Consider the following 7,635-nt stretch of genomic DNA (forward strand, 5'->3'; position numbering starts at 1 on the left):
AGATCTAACAGCGCCTTGTAGCCACTGGGAAGTCTGTTTCCTGCCAGCCACCCAAGTGGCTGTGGAGACAGAGGCAGGGTAGGAAGACTAGAAGAAGGCTAGAAGGAACAACATATGTTGCCATCATCTGCTCTGGGATTGGCATGATTGAGGTGACAGGGAATGTGGAAATGACATACATACAAAAAGGCTGGGGTCGTATGGAGGTGCACAAGCAGGAGCCTTGAAACACAAATTTCTGACACAGAGCTGAGGTCATGGAAATCCAGGAGGAGACTAGTTAGAGGCTCTTTGTAGAAGAACAGTCTCAGGTTACAGTCATCCCTAAGGAGGAAACTGTGGGTGACAGTTTCTGCACACAATGTCAACACCACATAAGAGGAAGGCCTTGTCATTCCTCTGAGAGTGACCCAGGAAGGCCTTGCCATTCCCATGGGCCTGAGGCATTGAGAAGTTTGCCACGGCTATGCTCATGGCAATAATCCACATTTACTTGGGACTTCATCCGCACGCCACAATGCATAATGGCAGTGCATATGGATGAGCATGGATGTGGAGACTTTGCCAGTCTTGCCAAAGAACTTGAGCTCTCTTCACAGGTCATAGGCAGTCTTTTGCTTGTCATGGTTTGAATGTGTCCCCCCGGCCATGAGTGTAACTCAGTGGTGGAGGACTTGTCCATCCTGTGGGAGGCTCTGCCTTCACTGACCAGTACTATAGAAAAGTGAGCACTGGAACTGGGGAGATGCATGAAATGATCACCAGCCCCCTAAAAGGCCAATCATGGGGAACATATTTGTAATCTTGGTGCTGGGGAGGTAAGCATAGGAACCTCTACCAATATTGATGTATAAATATGAACACTGAGAAATGGGACTGTTCTCATGGAAGAGTCATTGCAAAACACACACATACATACATACATACACACACACACACACACACACTATAGTAACTGTCAGAGACAACAGATGTATAAATTATCTTCATTAAAATGGTCACTTCAAAATGCATACATATATCCAAATAGCAAGACATATTTTGGAGGGTAGTGAAAAGCAGTCTTACCTAGTAGTCAAGGCCTCCAAATTATGGCAATTTTCCTGCCTCCCAGTTTAGTTAAATTCAAAAGAGAAAACAATACGACACAATGAAGCACGTGGACAGTGTGTTGCTACCGTGGGTGCTCCTGGAGCTATGCACCATCCATCAAGATCTCAGGGACATCAACCAAACATGGCATAGCAAGATACAATAAAGGGAGGCACAAACCCTCATATCAAGGATGGACAAGGCGACCCAGTAGGAGGAAAAGGGTCCCAAGAGCAGTCAAAAGAATCAGAGACATCCCTATTCCTGCTGTCAAGGGTCCCCCCCCCAAAAAAAAACCTGCCAAGCCAACAGCCATAACATACATGCAGATGACCCAGTGCAGACTAATGCAGGCTCTGCAGTTGCCACTGAAGCCCTTTCTTACTCTAGACAGTCTTATTGGTCCCTTGGCCCTCCTGCTCTAACTGGGATCAATTGCTTTCCACACCTGTTATACAGCTCACATCCCAAGCCTGCTTTACCCTGTACTCCTGACCAGCCCTTCTGCTCCTCAGATTCCTAAGACCCTTGTCTGTCCAGTCCTTTTTGCTCCAGTTTTTCGCTGTATTTCACCCTTAGTTACGTTCTTTTTGACCCCTGGAAAATACCAGAACTATCTCCCTTCCCTGCCTTAGATCTTCTCACCACTTGCGCTATCCATTCCAATCAGGTAGCAACACTCCCTGTCACTGAGCCTAAAACAACACATTCGCCTAAAAACAATTCAATACTTTTCAATACAGTTCTCCTGTTTCTTGATATTGTCCTTATTTTAATAAATACACATATTTTTGCCACTGTTGTTTTGCTTGTATCTTACTATAACAATGCCAAGTCCAAGAAAGCAGTATCTATCTATCTATCTATCTATCTATCTATCTATCTATCTATCTATCTATTTTTGTCTTTTCATCCAGTGAATCTCAACCCCCCAAGGCACTAACGTTCAACAGGCACAGCTAGAAGAACTCAAAGAAGGCAGGAAGCCATACTCCACACACTGGCTTGGTCTCTTCTACAGCAGGTTCTTGATTTATGGTGGAGTTCCAGACCAATAAGTCCATCATATGTAAGTTGAAACTATCACAAGGCAAAACGCATTTGGTACACCTGACCTACAAAACATTGTAGCGTAACCCAGCCTGCCTTAAATGTGCTCAGAACACCTATTTTGATCTACAGGTGGTCAAAATCATCTAACACAAATCCTATTTATAACAAGGTGTTGGACATCTTGGATAATTTATTGAAGACTGTGCTGAAAGTGAGAAACAGAATGATTTATGGGAATACTTTCAGTCTGTTATAAAGCCAGAAAATCATGAGTCAAACCATTGTAAGCCAAAACCATTGATACACTACTCTCTGACCTGAGAGAAAAGAAGCCAGAATCTTAGGATCATCCTTCTAAAGATGACATGTTTTAAGAAGGGAAAGGAGCTCTAAGCTAGTGACATGGTATTTAAGGATATGGGAGATGCTTAAGTTAAAACGCATGGCTGTCACTTAGTGTATTAGGTTTGGTTTGTTTAGCTGAGTGAATATGTAAACTAAAGGGTGGTTGAAGAAATTGCTAAATTCTGCTACTGGTTCTATAGAAGCCTAGGAAAACTGCCCAAGTTCTCCAAAACCCTTCTGTTATAAAACACCACAATGCTGAATTCGTGACTAAGTTAAATGAATTAACACTTTTAAAAAAAAAGTCAGGATGTAGGGGGTACTGAGGAACCAAATGTTAAAGCCAGAACTCTAGAGCAAGGTTACCAAAACAAAGTGTAGGCCAACCACCTGCTTCTGTAAATAAAGTTTTATTGGCATACAGCCACGCCCTTTCAGCTACACATGGTTTGTGGCTGCTTTTGTGTCACAACAATAGGGCTCTGCAGGTGCAGCTGACACCATATGGCTTACAGGCTTCAAATATATATTAGCTGACCCTTAAGAACATTTTTCATGGTTGTTCAAAGAAATGTGGTCTTTGGAGCCTGCACAGGGCAAAGGATGAACCTAAGATTAACATAAAACTTAAACCTTGAAACAGGCTGTGTCATGGTGTGACTCTGAAATGACCCCCTCAGGACCAGGTTAGGGATGCCCATTTTCCAACTAGAGGCTCTATGTTAGAAAGCTGAAGCCCTTAAGGTGATGCAGATGTTTACTGATCAACCTGGCACCATGTGAACAGCCACTGGCCTCCATTCCCACTGTCAGGAAGGAACTCTGCTTTGCATTCCCTACCAGGAAGGACGAAATGCTACTGTAGCTTTGGATAAAAAAAATTAATAAAATAATAATTATTATTATCAACAACAAAAATAGTGGCAATGGCTCCTGGGAAATGACAATCACAAGCCTGCTTTTAAGTTTCATATAATCTTAATTAAACACCCCAAAAAAGAAAAAAAACAAATGTCATGCAGGAGGACATGCGAATAATATCAAAAAAAAAAAAAAAAAGCTTTTACTACCCATGATTTCCACACATCGGGTTCCATTAACTATAAAAAAGATGCACACTTGGGAAGATGGCTCAGCAGGTAAATGAAACAGGAGTTCATATCCCAGAGATCCTCATAAACACTGGCCGGGCATCAAAGCTCACCTGTAATCCTAGAGTATGGGAATCAACAGATCCCAGAGCAAGCTGGGCAGCTAGACTAGACAAATTGGCTGGCTCTGGGTGCAACTTACAGACCTGGAGCAATATAGAAGATGGTGAGTGACTAAGGAAGACCCCTGACACAGACCTTGGATCATCACACACACACACACACACACACACACACACACACATACACACACATACACACACACACACACACAGGAACATGTATACAAGGAAAAAATGACTAAAGCTCTAAGTAGCAACAACCATATCCAGGAATTAAAAAAAAAACGAATCTAAACCTTCAAGGTCTTCAGACAAAATTATTAAATAATAAAACATAAAATGACTGTGTATGCTGTACATATACTAAACACAAATGAATTATATACTTAAAGTCAGTTAAAATGCTGTCTATGTCAGCTAAGAACAGGCCCCATAGATTTATATGTTTGAATACTTGAGGCCCTGTAGAACCATGAGTCCCACATTAAACGATTTCTAAGTTACTCTGCATCCATATAGAAAGTCAGGTGTGACCAGCTATGCTCAGAACAGTAGCACTAGACAGCCATGGAGGCTTAAGGCCCAGCCATTATACTGCCCGGTCAATGGGAAACCATCTATGCTGGCTGGTCTTACATCAACTTGATACACAAACTAGAGTTATCTGAAAGGAAGGAACCTCAACTGAGAGGGTGCCTCCATAGATACAGGCATTTTCTTCCTTTTTCTTTTTCTCTTTCTTCTTCTTTTTCCTTTCCTTTTCTTTCTTTTCTTTTCTTTCCATGTGTGAGTGTGTGTGTGTGTGTGTGTGTGTGTGTGTGTGTGTGTCCCACAGTATAGCCTTTTGTCCAAACAGCTTCACTTGCAAATGTTCATTGCAATGAGTTATTGCATTGGTCTAGTTCGAGGTCTCTGGCTTCTGCTACCCCAGAAATATTGGATCTTCATGGGGACTCTTCTCAGATACCATGTTGTTGCCCTGTGTCATGGAGATCCTGCAGCTTTGGATCTGCTGCAGGACTGGCCCCTTCATGCCTCCATCAGTTCATAGTTGTGGTAGATGTTGGGATGGACTAACTCAAACTTCTGGAACTGGAAGTAGCTGAGTTGGTCTGCTGCCAGCTCTCCTGCACCCACACCCCCAAGGCCAGCTCTCCTGCTTTGCCCAGGTGAGGGACAGGTCCATCACTCCGGTCTGCAGCAACCAGCAAGTGTTAGACCTGCTTTCCCTCACCCATGCCATGAGGGCAGGCTCCTGGTGAGGCATTTTCTTAATTAGTGATTAATAGGGGAGGGCTCAGTCCACTGTGGGGCTCCTAGATTGTTTAAAAAAGCAGGCTGAGCAAGCCAGGAGAAGCAGGCCAGGAAGTAGCACCCTCCATGGCCTCTGCATCAGCTCCTGCCTCCAGGTTCCTTCCCTGTTTGAGTTCCTGTCCTGACTTCCTTTAATGACAAACAATGATATGGAAGTATAAAAAAAAAATAAACAAACCCTTTCTTCTTCAACTTGCTTTTTGGTCATGGTATTTCATTGCAGCAATAATAATCCTATCTAAGACTCCATCTCAAGGGAATAAGTGATACAGCATTACACCCAACATCTTCCGTTGACGTACCTACAAGCATAAATAGATGAGAGCAAACATATGCATACACAGCACATTATGAAAGAGAGAGAGGGGGGAGGGAGGGAGGGAGGGAGGGAGGGAGGGAGGGAAGGAAGGAGGAAGGAAGGAAGGAAGGAAGGAAGGAAGGAAGGAAGGAAGGAAGGAAGGAAGGAAGGATGGAAGATATTACATTATGATTTTGCAATGTAGAAGGAATTGTAGATTCTTCCTCCTCACTTTCCACACTAATTTCATCTGTTTTTTTCAAGATGAGAGTACTAGTCAGACAAATGTTCCAACATCTTCAACAAGAACAAGAGCAGAGCTGTGGAGGTCTTCTGTGAACTCTCCATAGAGACTTGGAAACAGGCTTGTTGCATCCTTTGATCCCAGTGGGCAGCCTGAAGTTTTCCTGATAGGAGCTACTGGTCTCATTCCTGTCATATGCCTCATGATTTCTCTTTAGACTACCCTCACCATAAACAGAAGAGGTCATAACCAAGTTGCCTGCAGTTTTACTTTGTCTCTAATGGGAAGTGAAGCTTCCCCCTCACCTCCATCAACGGCAGGCCTCAGCATTGCTGAGGGCAACTTCCACGCACAGCCTACGGAAACAGAGAAAGGGAAAGAGCCATTTACTACGCAGGCGTTCGTCTGACCACTCTTTTACCGTATCACATCACCAAACACTCACATTGAAGATGCGAACATTCTCAGAGTATCCTGGTTTGATTTCTAATGTTTAAAATTCCTGTGTGTTGTCCAATTCCACACTCTGTTTTGTTTCAGTACACTACTGCATACATTATATGAAACCTTTAGCACTTCTTTTATAAACTAGACTTTGTGCTAGATGAGTTTGCCCAACCACAAGTCAATGTAAATGTGATAAGCCCAACTGAGATAAGGTATACCATAGACAGAGTCAGAGCGACTTGTCCCCTGAACCTTCACCCAGCCGATAGCCGGTTCTGAAGATATCTGTATTCCCCATGAACACCCACACTCCAGTGTCATTCCCTTCCCCACATCCTGCCTTTCTGTGTTTATAACCCCTGTGTGAATGCATTACAATTTGAGAAAAAATAAAAAAATAAAAAATAAAAGATAAGGTATACCGAGCCAGAGTGTTTGGTAGGCAATTATGTGCTTGCAACTTGAGATATATTCAATTTCACCAAGGGTTTGCCGAGATGTAACCTGTCCTAAGGTAAAGAGCATCCATAGCTGGGGACTATAAAAATAGATGCCACCAGTAAACAGGGGCAGAGGGAAGAAACTTACTTCTGATCACTACATTATAAAACCAATACAAACTGAATGAGACCCATGATCAAAGAAATTTCTGATTAGAAGCAACTTGTTCATAGCCAGGTCAGAGGTCAGAAACCTATTGCCTGTGTGAATTACAGCTCACCACCTGTATTGGTGCAGCTTGGCTCCAAGATGGCTTGCTTTCTAGACTTTGTTGATGAGTGAAAGAATTCTAAGAATATTGTGAAGCAAGTGAGAATTGCATGAAACTCGAGTTTCAGTCATGCTGTGGTCTGGATGTTCGTATCACCCCCAAATTTTACATGCTGAAACCTTGTCACCAATGCTCTGGAGTCGGAGGTGGGAACACTGAGGGGAGATTAGTGTGTGATGGTAGAGCCCTCCTAAAAGGAATTAGTGCCTTCATAAAAGAGGTTCAAGGGAGATGCCATGTCCTTTCCACACCATGATCTATGAACAGAGTAGTAAACTCCCAGCAGAAACCAAATCTGCTAGCGCCTTATTTTGTTTTTAGCACATGACTATGTACATTATATGAAACCTTCAGCACTTTTTTTTTTAAATAAACTAGGCTTTGTGCTAGATGAGAAAAAAAAAACTGCTATTTACAGACCACTGGTTCATTGTCTTTACTGTAGTGTCTGAAAGGGCTAAGGTGGGGCCACAATATCTTTTTGGACCATGCCTATGCATATTTCTTCCAAGATGGCTGTTCTGGCCCTGTAATGGTGGAGTTGAGTAAAAGTGACAAAAATAACATTCTGAGTGACTAAGGCCTGAGAGGAGAGGCACAGCCATCACACCAGTGGAAGAAATAACCACGTTTGATACATGTCCCCAGTGTGTCTGCTACTACTTTGCCTTTCCCATCCCTCCTCCCTGTTCTGAGGTACAAAATGTTCTCGTGCTTCCCATATTTCGCATGCCTGCTAGAAGGCCATGACCACAAAGCTACATATTTGCATTGCCCATGGCCGGGAGCTGAGCCTGGCGCCGGCAGGGTAGGCTCAGCCAGGGTAGGAATGGTGAGACTCAGGAGGCACTAAGTCA

Source organism: Grammomys surdaster, unplaced genomic scaffold (assembly GCF_004785775.1).
Source record: "Grammomys surdaster isolate TR1022 unplaced genomic scaffold, NIH_TR_1.0 64, whole genome shotgun sequence".
NCBI classification, from domain to species: Eukaryota; Metazoa; Chordata; class Mammalia; order Rodentia; family Muridae; genus Grammomys; species Grammomys surdaster.